Raw genomic sequence first — 13,176 nt, forward strand, 5'->3', positions numbered from 1 at the left:
CTCTGGCCATAACCCCACACCCTCTCCTTTAAGTGTAACAAATAATCAAGTGATCAACCTTATAAAAAAATATAAAGATAGCAAATGATTTAAAAGTGCTTCTTTGTTAATTGAGAACTCAGAAAATATGTCCTCATTTCAGTTGTTGAGAGCACTAACTATAATTTCTCGGGGAATAAGACCTTCTCATGGAGGAGGGTGCAGAGGCAATACGTTGACCACACTGGGCTGGCAGGGGCAATGGCACCACAACGGAACATTGAGGGCAGATTAAAGGGGGGCAAGGACAGCAAATTAACCATCAGTAGAGGCAAAAGAGGCTGTGGCAACATGAAAGACCATTGAGGACAGAAGGAAGAGGCAGTCCAAGTACAGCCATACATGCCAACAGACCCGATTCAGGCAGGAGACTGCAGATGTTTTTAAGCCCAAAAGGGCTAATTTCATCTGTCTACTGTCTAAAAGCTCCTCTTTTTCAATGTGAGACAATGGGGGAAATCATTTCCCCAGGTTTTCCTTTTCAAAATCTCCCTCTAACCAAGTTCAAACTGTTGGCAAATAAGGTACATTGGATCACAGAGGCCAGGAGGAATGGGGTAGGGACTTAGACTTGGAAAAGAGAGGACAGGAAGATGATGGGCAGGGGCACAACATAGACTTAAACAGAGCAAGCATCAGGATTTGTAGCAACACAATACAGCACACAGGGCAAGTGGGATGGCAGTGCAGCACAAAGGACTAATAGAGCGCCATGAGATTCTGAAAATTGTAGGGGTACATTATAATCATACATAGTCCGCACCCACATATACTCTGTGTTGTATTAACAAATGATCATTAGAAATGTAAACATAATAATGAACAATGTGAGTGTAACTTTAGAAATGTAGTTCGGGTTAGTCAAAAGAGTAAAACGACATTTAGATGTAACTGTTTCTTGCCAAATTCTTGTAATACGTTAGATTCAAACGTGCATAATAAAGTCTGCACATGTACAGATACCTTAGAGTGAAGAAATGTAATGCTTATAAATGCAATTAATAATGCATGTAATTCTCGATGTGCCAAGGCCTAAATGAATGTTCACATTTTGGTATGAAAAGGCCTATTGGCAATTTCTTATGTTAGCTGAATTGTGTAGGGCGCACTGCATCTCCCTGGACGAGGTCTCAGTCGAAGGTAGCCAGCAAAGAATTCATGTGCGTGCAAGGTTGTCTCATTCACATGCTTCCCGGTGCAGGTGCAAGGACATTGTCTTCGTTAGGTAGACTGGTGCTATTTGTTTTAGGAATTTGGTATGGAGGAGTCTTGAAACAGTATTTTGTGGAATGCTGATAATTGGAAGCTCGCTGGAGAAGCCTGGGACCCAAGGACATATCAACCGTAGTTGGATCGAGTACAAGTTTCAGTGGAAAGTTAACTACTAGAGGTGCCCGGCCAGAGAAGGTGTTTAGGAGCATGATGTATTGATTGATCATTATGTATTAGGGACAGTGCCCCGAGGGAAGAGAGTCAGATGCGGGCAGAGAGCCGTTAGGAGGGTAGGAGAAGGGATCGAGTTTAGAAAAGAGACTTAGCTTCAGCTACTGACCCATCTAGGGTGAGTGTACATCTTAGGAAGTCTTCACGAGCTGACACCTTTTCTTGCTCTTGCCTGGAAAAATGCTAAGTAGGATGTCATCTTAGTGTTAGTATAGGGACAGAGTTAACCATTTTATTCTCTTCATCATAGCTTATGAAGACTGTTTTAGATATTGGAGCAGTTTGTTGCTTGTTTAATCTTTTAGAGTTGTTATTCTCTTCATGCTGCATCAGATCAGACTCATCCGTAGGATGAAATTTGTATTAGTGCCTACGTATTTCTTTAACCTCATCATGAGGTGCTTGTACTTCTAGTTATTTTTTGCTTTGTAATAAAACCCTTAAATTGTAAATTGAAGTCAGTGATCCTTTCCAAGTCTGAGTTCAGTTGATATAAATAGTTGATAGATATGCATTACTTAGCAGATAAAAAGATCCAGGAGACCAAGGATTCTTAGGAGTGGTAAGAAAAGATAAAGTGAGATAAGAATTCAGCGCAATCAGGACCACAGAAAGCAATAGGGAGGGGACAGGGCCACGCACATTGGCAACAGAGAGGAGAGGGGAAAGAGGCAAGGGCAGCAAGCTAACCATACCAGACAGACATGAGGGACAGTTGAATCATAGCGGACCATGGACCTACTGAGAGAGGGTACGTGTGTTTCTGCACTCTACCAGATTCAAAAATCCCAATAATCATTTGCAGGGGCACGATTTAGGTGTCACTCTGCGCTGTACTTGTTTTTTTAAAACTTGTTGCTTTTCAGGCAGGGGGCACGATTGAGATGCTCGCACTGCGATCCATAGATTTTTAAACTGTTTCCTGAGCATTGCTAGCTCCTGGGGTGCACGCTGCTGTGAGAAGGCAGGGGGGCAATTCACCAGTCGCCTGCACTGCGTGTATATTTTAAATCCTTATGTGCCCTTAATTTGGTGCCACTGTCACTGTATTTTTTTGGTGTATTCCCACTCCTCGTTCCTCCCCGAGCCGAGCTCTTGGTGTGGAGGGAGGTCTTGCTTTCTCTTTCACACTCACTTCCGGCGGAAGCGGGGGGAGCGGTCTAGTCTTCCTGCCGCCTCCTCCCTACATAACGCAAGAGAGAGCCTGGCGCTGGACCTACTGAGAGAGGGTACGTGTGTTGCTGCACTCTACCAGATTCGAAAATCCCAATAATCATTTGCAGGGGCACGATTTAGGTGTCACTCTGCGCTGTACTTGTTTTTTTAAAACTTGTGGCTTTTCAGGCAGGGGGCACGATTGAGATGCTCGCACTGCGATCCATAGATTTTTAAACTGTTTCCTGAGCATTGCTAGCTCCTGGGGTGCACGCTGCTGTGAGAAGGCAGGGGGGCAATTCACCAGTCGCCTGCACTGCGTGTATATTTTAAATCCTTATGTGTCCTTAATTTGGTGCCACTGTCACTGTATTTTTTTGGTGTATTCCCACTCCTCGTTCCTCCCCGAGCCGAGCTCGTGGTGTGGAGGGAGGTCTTGCTTTCTCTTTCACACTCACTTCCGGCGGAAGCGGGGGGAGCGGTCTAGTCTTCCTGCCGCCTCCTCCCTACATAACGCAAGAGAGAGCCTGGTGCTGGACCTACTGAGAGAGTGTTGCTGCACTCTACCAGATTCGAAAATCCCAATAATCATTTGCAGGGGCACGATTTAGGTGTCACTCTGTGCTGTACTTGTTTTTTAAAACTTGTTGCTCCTCCCTACATAACCGATGTGCTGGCCGATGCGCAGCAGGGGCGCCGGAGTCGTGCCAGAGTCCTGCCCGTCAGCGCCCGTCCGCGACCAGACGGGACTAGGGGCCACTCCCTTTGCCTCTCCAAAAGCCACATTATCGTACTCCAGTGAGTCTCAGGCCTTTACATTGCTTGCGTCACCCCCCTCTGTCTTGCCACCTTGCCCCTCTAAGTTGCCCGGAGTGCAATTTATCTTTATCATCTCTCCGCTCTTTGCTTGATATAACCTCTTCTATCTTTCTGCAAACTCCACTACGGCACAAACCCCTTAATTCCCCTGCTGACCTTACTTTCATCAGCCTAAATTGTAGGTCCTTACCGAAGCACAGGAATGACATTTATCATTTCCGCTCAACCAGCTGCTATGTTTCTTACGGAGACCTGGCTGAACAACAGCTCTGGCCCCGATATAGCCTCTGTCCTTCCACTTATGTAGGTAAAAATAGAGTAGGAAAGGAAGGAGCCGGTATAGCAATCATTTTTAAAAGAATTTATTCTTGCAAGTGGGAAGACTTGGGGCCCGATGTAGGTAAATCCCATTTACCGATTTTGAAATACCGAATTTTACCGATTCGGTATTTCAAAATCGGTAAATGGGATGTAGGTCCCAACATCTGGATTCGTTACCGAATCCTTAACAATTCTTTAATTACTGATTCGGTAAATACCGAATCGGTAATGCCCATTCATTCCTATGGGCTTTGAAGCCCATAGGAATTATTAGGCATTACGGATTCGGTATTTACCGAATCGGTAATTAAAGAATTCACAAGGGTGCAGGGGGTGTCACTTTGACACCCTCTAGCACCCCCAAAACGGGCATGTGTGCAATGTGGCACACAGACATGCCCTAAGGGCACGTCTGTCTGTCACATGGCACATGTGTACATGCACAGATGTGCATGTACACAGGAATCAGTATTTTACCATGGATTTGTATTCCATGGTAAAATACCGATTCTGTAAGCCATGTGCTGATGGTACATTGGCTATCTACATTGCATTTTCGGTAATTTTACCGAATCGGTATCATTACCGAATCGGTAAATATTACCAATTCGGTAAATTTACCGATTCGGTAATGATAACGATTCGGTAAAATTACCGAAAATGTGCCCCTACATCTCGATAGCCCTTTACCGATCGGAAACGGCCAAAAATCGGTATTTTTGGCCGATTCCGATCGGTAAAGGGCTACATACATCGGGCCCCAAGCTATTCCTAATTGTGAAGCCGGCCTGTTCAAACTTCTGCTCTCCCCTAATTACACTCTTTCTGGCACTCTCATCTACCGTCCACCTGACACGGCCAGTACTTGGGCCTCTTCATTTCCTGATTATATTGTTCCTCTACTCTTGCACTCAACTAATTTCCTGGTCCTTGGAGACCTTAACTTACATTTTAACGACGTATCTTGCCCCACCAGTACACACCTTATACAAGATTTAGCAGCACTCAATATTTCTATTCATAACTCTGGCCCCACTCACAAGGCAGGAAATCTACTGGATCATTTTTTTTCTAACTTAGACACCATAACTTGTGAACCTCCTAGGCCCATTCCTTGGTCAGATCACTACATAATTAGTTTCTCTATAGAAATTGACTGTGCACCGAATATTCCTGGAAACTCCACGCTTCCTAGAGCTGGTAGAAATTGGAAGAATCTAGATTCAAAAAAATTGAACTCTTGTCTTGAGAATACTAGACCTTCTATTAACATGGCCACCATTGAGGAGGAGGCCGCTCTACATAATTGGCTTATCTCTGCGGTCAATACATGTCTTCCCCTACGCAAATATAAATACAACTTACATCATCCCCCCGCCCCTTGGTTCACTGAGCAATTAAAAAATGAGAAATCTATATGTAAAAAGTTGGAACGGAAATGGCGCGCTCATTACGATCCTGGGGCCAAACAAACTTACAAAGATGCTCTTATCAAATACCATTCCCTTTGTAACATAGCCAAGGCGGAACATGTTAATCAAACTATTCTAAAAGCTCAGAACCGACCTAAAGCTTTATTTAAAGCTGTGCAGGAACTTTCGGGCATGTCCTGCCTGCCCAAAGCTCCCTGCCTGGAAGAAACGCAATGTAACACCCTGGCAGATTTTTTTACCGCCAAAATCGAGACCATCTATACTAACTTTGGAGTTCCTACTCACATTGCATCCTCTCCTGAGCCGGTCATGTCCTGCACCTTTGTATGAATCAGAAACTATTACGCAAACGTGTCCGCCCTCCCCGCTTCAGCTGACTGCATGGGACCCTCTTACTATCACTTCCCTGCAGAACATCCTGGGTTGTATTAAATCTGGTTCCCCCTTGGAACCCATGCCTTCTAACTCTGGATTCTCATGCACTCACTTTAATTTTAGAATTCCTGAATGCTTCACTCAGAGAAGCCAAGGTCCCAAGTACGTGGAAGCACGCAATGATTGCACCCCTACTAAAGAAAGCCAATGCTGATCCCAATAACCCAGCTAATTTTCGTCCCATCTCACTCCTTCCCGTCTGCTGCACATGCACAAACAGCTTACCACTTATATTGAAGCAGGCAACTTTCTCCATCAGTCTCAGTCTGGTTTTAGGACTGGCTTCTCTACTGAGTCTACTCTTCTTGGGGTCTCTGAGACCATTCGGTGCCAGGTAGATAGAGGGGAAACTGTGGCACTCATCCTACTAGATTTGAGTGCCGCTTTCGACACTGTTTCCCATTCCATCTTTCTTATTGCCATTAAGTCCATCGGCATCAGTGGCCAGCTATCTTTCTGACCGCACGTTCCAAGTTTTCTCCCCTTCCTTAGCTTCAAAAATCCATCACTCCACCCATGGCATCCATCAGGGCTCTATTTGAGTCCACTATTTTTTAACTTATATGTCAGACCCCTTGCTACCATTGCGGAGCAAGCCGGACTGACCATCTATTCTTACGCCGATGATACTCAGATCAACCATTCACTTTCCACAGGTCAAAATTCCACTACATCATCCCTTCTCACTGGTCTCAATAATATAGCTAATTGGATGCATGACAATAAATTAAAATTAAATGGGGATAAGACCAAGCTTCTCTTGTTTGGCCACAATACCACACTTTGGGGTCCCCATCATTGGCCTCAGCAAATGGGTCCCCTTCCTGTTCCCTCCAAGACAGCTCGCAACCTAGGCATCATATTTGATGATCAGCTGTCGATGAGGCAACATGTGATTAAGGTCTCGGCCACCTGCATTACCATCATCAAGTGGCTGAGAAAGATCATATGGATGCTTCCCCATGACACCCAAACTGTAGTCCAAGCGTTAATTACCTCTCGGCTGGACTATGGGAATGTTCTTTTTCTGGGTGCATGCAAGGAGGTGACTCGCAAACTTCAGATGGTTCAAAACATGGCTGTTCGACTACTCTGCAATCTCCCTAGAACCTCTTCAACTTCTGCTTCCCTGCGTAGCCTACACTGGCTCCCAACTGAAAACCGCTCTAAATTCAAAGCCCTCTGTATCTTGCACCGCATCAAGTCTGGTAATGCCCCTCTTTATTTTAGCACTCTGATTCAACACTATTGTCCCCCCCACACTCTTCGTTCGTCTACCCAACATAGATATCAGGTACCTCGTATTAGGAGAGCCAGAATGGGCGGCCGCTCATTCGCTTACTTGGCCCCTTCCCTGTGGAATGTCCTACCTCTTTCCTTACGCTCTGAATCATGTTATCTAAGGTTCCGCAGAGATCTCAAGACCTGGTTATTTAACCTATAGACCCTCTAGTTTCTCTAGAGACCATCTTTTTGCAACTACCCCGTCCTCTCTCTTTTTGTTTAGCGCCGGGAAACCTCCGGGTAGCTGTGCGCTGTATAACATTAAATATAATAATAATAATAATATTAATGAAGGGCAAGAGGGATGGTGCAGGGGCTCGACAAAGGACCAGATATGGCAGGAGGGAGGAGATGTGGGTCTGCACATGGAAAACTGAGCATTGGGGCACAGGAACAGGTTAGGAGCAGCAAGCTGACCATGAAGGGCAGGAGGGATGGGCACGGGAAGCACAACACACCATGGAGGGTAACAGTGGGACTACAATGGTATACACACATTCATCAGAAGAAAGGTAGGAGGGGGTAAGGGGCAGCAAACTGACTACACAGGGCAGGTGGGAGGGGATGGGCAGCACAGAAGACCATGCATGGCAAGCAGCAGGTTTAGAGGCAGCACAACAGCCATGGTGGGCAAGAGAGGGGAACAGGGACATGCACAAAGGACCATGGAAGACAGAAGAGAGGGTTAGGGTAAGGGCCGTAATGACCACACAGGACAGGCAGAAGGAGCAGTTACAGCACAACGTGCATGGAGAGCATAAGGGAGTGGACCATGGGACACAGGAGAGAGGGGATGGTGCATAGAACTTGGGCAGGCAGGGTGGAGGTGACAGGGGCAGGCAGTCACCATCTGACCATGCTAGACAGGTGGAAGGGGCAGTGGCAGCCCAACAGAACACTGCAAGCAGATGGGAGTGTGGCAGGTCCATGGAATATGGTGGGCAGAAAGGAGGGAGCAGGTGCATGCACACAGACATCGGAGGACAGGTGAAAGCAGAATAGGGGGAGCAAGCTAAGCACAGAAGCTAAGTAGGAGGGCAATGATTAGGCCTAACATTGGGCGCTGGAGGGCAGGAGAAGTGAGCAGGGACTTCAAGCTTAATTGAGAGCAGTGGCAGCACATCAGACCGTGCAGGGCAAGAGGGAGGGGACTTGTGCATGGACTGAGACAACAGATGGTAGGGAGGAGGTGGATGGGGCAGCAAGCTATCTGTTTACGGCAAGCAGGAAGGGCAGTGGCAGAACAATAGTCACAAAGGGCGTTAATTAGGGAGCAGAGTCATGACTTGGACAATAAATGGCAAGGAGGAGAGGGTGCAGGAGCAGCATGCTTCATCGGGGCATCACAATGCCAGGCCAGGCCCTGTTTAACCACCCACCGTGCTTTGCAATGGGCATCTTACTTAATGTTAAAAAAAACGTAGAACTCAAAGAAAGAAATTACGTTAGAGGGTAGATATACTTAAGAAATAGAATTTTAAAAACCTTAGAAATTCACTGAAAAAAACAAAGGTTACAGGAATGTTATGGTTAGGCTCAGCCTTCACTCAAACAAAACCAGTGAAATTCAGTAATTATAAATACCTAAGCTAAATATAATTTATGCTGCCACTATGCACTGCGTATGTCCTCAAATATTAGATCACTGACATCACTGATGACATCATTCAGTTATTGTTAGTGTTTTCAAAAAGTTAATGAGTTTTAAACATACATACTAAAGTACTATGAAAGCACCTCATACGGCCAGATATACAAATTTGGTTTCCTTTAAAATCTTGGATACAACTGAACAGATTTACACAAAATAAGAAAAAGTGTGATCTCAAGAACAGAATCTATCTTTCTTCCTTATTTTGTGTAATTCTGTCCAGCGATTTAGGCTGCAGGAGTGTCTAAAGACTCTTGGTAATTATCACAGGAAATGCACTTTTTTTGACCTCCTCCTTTTTCTATGCCCCCAAAACTTTCCATACACAGCTTAAATCAACACCACACTTTTTGGGCAAAATTTTGTGAAGATTCGTCACCCGGCGCAAAAGATATAGGAAAGTCAAAAAACCCAAACAATTCTTTTGCCATCCAATTACCCTTACCCACCCTAGCCCCTAAAAATGCCCATGCCAATCAAAACCCATACCCACCCTAAACCCTAAAAATTCCCTTGCCACCCAAAAACCCATTCCCACGCTAAACCATAAAAATTCCTTTGCCGCCCTTGTAGTGTAGTTCCTATTTTCCCAATAGGCTCTGCGCATTGGAATAACATAAACAGCAGTGTAGACGTAGGACTGAGGTCATCTAGGTCTCTACTGACTATGTTAAACTTAATTTAGGTTTGCGCCAGCTAGCTCAGAGGTCACTGGAAACTTTCTTGAATGAATAGGGAGGGTCAATTTCCTCTGGCTCAGACAAGAAGGGAATCGGTTTTTGACAACTGCATAAACATGAGATCTTTGCTCCCTCAGAATAAGAATATATCTCTAGAGTCGTGTGAAAACAATAGACAGCTATTTCACTTAGTCAGCAGTGCATACTTAGTTTCACCAGAGTGCCGAGAAATAGAGAGGCGGGCGTTTTCAATGAAAAGGTTTAATTTATTGAGCAGTCTTCTTTCTCATGCAAGAGAAATGAATTGCCACAATTGCAATACTTAAAGTAAAGTAAAGTGCGTACAGTAAAAGTAGTATTATGAAATAATACTGTAAAAGCATTGATATGGTTTCTTAGCCATATGATACTTTAAAATGGATAAAATATATACATACCTAAATATTTTGACTAACGTACTCAACTGGTGCTTCTAACTAAGCCTACCCCGGTGTCCCTGACCTAAGCCTGATACGTGGGAAGGGATGAGTAAGTAGCAGTTTAAGTTAAGTTGGTTAAGATTATTTTGCCAAAAATCTGGATCAAGAATTCTCTTAAGGGTTTAGTCAGCTCCGAACCTTGGTAATAGAATGTGGGAGGTCTGGTATCTTTTTCCTCAGGACTCTATATTCCAACAACCAGCTAGGGTAGGCTGGAAACACCGGAGCTGGATTTTCTCGGCTGGAGAAAAAGACAGCGTCTCTTTCAGTGCATCAAACAGGAGGGCATCAGCTGGGCTCTCGGGCAAGTATATGGCCGCTCTGCTCCAAACCACCGTGTGTTTGCTTAAGGCAACTGTTGGTATTTTATACCTGGAAGGTGCCGGGTTTGACGTAAGGTTGGACATAAGACGTCACTGAGAACTAACAGTTCTTTCTGGACTTCAGGAGTTCTTGTTCAAATCAAAACAAAAGCAGGGGGGTTTTCCCGGGCTTCTGGAGGCTTGGTTTGTTTAAAGAACGCGTTGTGCTTTCTAGGAGTCGATGGGAGTAGCCGTGCTGTGCTTTGGACTGCATGGGCTATTACTGAATATGGATCTGATTCTTATGCCTTTATCAGGATATTATTGATTATAACCTCACAAGGGCATAAATCGGGAATATAGAATTAGGGTCCTAGATATAAACATGACAACCACTCCACGGATTGATGTCCATCATTACTAAAAAACTAAGCAATAGTAAACATTCAATGATGCATGTGTGTTTTCCGACCCACCCCAAAATACATATTTCGCATTTAAAATGGTATAAGGTAAATACACGAAAAGTTAGTGTTTGTACTGTACGCTTTTCAAGCAGTGTCATCATTCAGATAAATGCATATATATATCAGCTGAATGAATTGCGAAAATTACACATGAAATGGCTCTAAATACAGAAAAGAAGGTCAAGACCATTTCATCACATGTTTATACAAATTGCTGTATATGTGCTAGAGGCAGAGGTAAAATATTGTCTCTAGTATCCTAAAATAGAAGCTCTGTTCTCTAAGAATAGTTCTACTTTAAGCAGAGTACCATGGGCCAAAATAAAAGGTAAATATTTGGAAAAATGGGCAAAAATAATTTCGCTTTCAGGGAAAAAAGTGCCAAATATTTTCTGTAGCTTTGTTTATCAAAAACGGAAGGCCGAATTCAGAGTTCAGGAAATGCTGTGTGCTCATTGTTTTTATTAAGAGTTATTCTCGTTGATTGGAGAGAGTTCATTATTTCAGACAGACCTGCCAAAAAATTGGTCTACCACATCAGGTGAAAGTTCGGCTAAGTTTGAAAATACTGCTACTGCGCAGTTCTCTGTGTGAGTGCTATCATCGATGGTTGGATCAGCAATGCTCACAGAAGGCTGTACCGGTTCGGTGCTGCTTTCCTCTTGTACCTCACCGCCACCTACTCGTAGTGGTGAAGTCTCAACGAATGCCGTCATCAGAATTGGTAGCCGCTGGGGACAACGCGATGCATGAGTCGTTAACGGACCTAGCAAAATATCGATTTCCATTGGTTCTTCTGATTGTAGTGTAAGACAGACGTCCAACACGCATTCTTCTCCGCATAGCAGACATCGAAGCACAGGTTTGATGCAATCTTGCCAGATCGGTCTGAATGAAAGAAACCAGGTTGTACTTAGATCCCTTAGTGATGCGGTCTCTGTATTGTATTGCTAGGACCGTTTCTTCCATCGTTGCAAGAGTCTTGTCTGTGGATTGGAGTTGAAGGAGCAAAAATAAAACTCCTGCCACGAGTCCTAAGATTCAGGGTAGCCCGCCGAAGACAGAATGGACAAAATTTGGGAAGATGCCCAGAACTGTTTCAAAGGGTGCTAACAGTCCCGAAAAAATTGTCTTAAATACATGTGCGATGCCACTGGTATCAGACATGTTTAAGATTTGGCTTAACACTTCTACGAAATGTACGGGGCAATTTGTTGATAAAAGGGTATATATCTCTGCTGCTGTCCTTGCAACTTGCAGATCATATGTTTCTTTTGATGACGTTAAAGGCACAGTTGTTTGTAAAAGAATAGACTTCATTCTGCTTAAAGTATCAATTCGAATAGAAGAGATATTCAACTGAGGCCATAACGCAGCCCCCATATCAGGATTTCTGTGTGGATACAATACTTGCATACAGCAAATGGCCCTGGAAGTTACAGTTGTCAGATAGGCTTATCCTGGCAGCATGCCACAACAGCTGTGGTCACTTATTAAAATGTAACTACCGTTAGAAAGTGGTCTAGAAAATATGTCTCTATCTGTTTTGCAGGCGTGCCATGCAGGTGACATGAAAGGTTGTTTGAAGACCCTTCGCAGGCTCCATGCAAATTAATTCCTTGACACAGAAGTGTACCGCTTAGTGAGTTTTTACAATTTTTACCACTAAGAAATACCTCCTTGTTTCCTTCACTATAACATCTGTGTGTATAAGGTAAATTCCAGGTTGATTTGATGTATTCTTTACCCAACCTTTCATACTGGCCTGCTGGTATATACTCTTGGCAGTATTTAAACTGGAAAGTTGTAATCAGAATTGTAATCGTTCCATGTATTATCCATTCAATGACAGGTCTCTCTGACATTGTCAATGGTAATCTCTCGAGTTTTTCAATGCTCAGAATCGTATAGTCTTCTCCTTTTTGTGCCAAACTGATTTGTTTCTCAGTAAGGTTAAAGATACCGAATAATGACGTTGTGTTGATTAAACGCCATGGTACGTAGCCAGAACGCAGATTTTGCAACGTCCAGGCAAGCTGTACAATAGAACGTAATTGAGACTGACCCTGTTGTAACATTAGTAAAACCTGCTCTATTATATCAAACGATTCAGAAAAGGGGGTGGTGATGAACAGAGTGTCTGAATTAAGCAGACCACTCTTACCCAGTCCAAAGATCAGGGCTTGATCCATCACCGTTATTTATCTCACTGCACCATCCCAGCTCGGAACCTGGCTATATGCAAATCAGTCTGTCCCTGGCCCAGTGCATCATGGGAACAGGGCAGACTAAACTACCAAGCCAATTCTTCACCAGAAAGGAGACTAGCTACCGGGGACCGGTTTCATGCATTTCAGCCGTCTTCGGCCCGGCTTGCTTGAATCCTGATGGTGCAGTGAGAAAGGGACTCATGTCTGAGTATACCCTGCCACACCTATAGTGGCCAAAAACGATTCAGAAAAGGAGGTGGTGATGAACAGAGTGTCTGAATTAAGCAGACCACTCTTACCCAGTCCAAAGATCAGGGCTTGATCCATCACCGTTATTTATCTCACTGCACCATCCCAGCTCAGAACTTGGCTATATGCAAATCAGTCTGTCCCTGGCCCAGTGCATCATGGGAACAGGGCAGACTAAACTACCAAGCCAATTCTTCACCAGAAAGGAG

Source organism: Lissotriton vulgaris, chromosome 4_1, assembly GCF_964263255.1.
Source record: "Lissotriton vulgaris chromosome 4_1, aLisVul1.2, whole genome shotgun sequence".
Lineage (NCBI taxonomy): Eukaryota > Metazoa > Chordata > Amphibia > Caudata > Salamandridae > Lissotriton > Lissotriton vulgaris.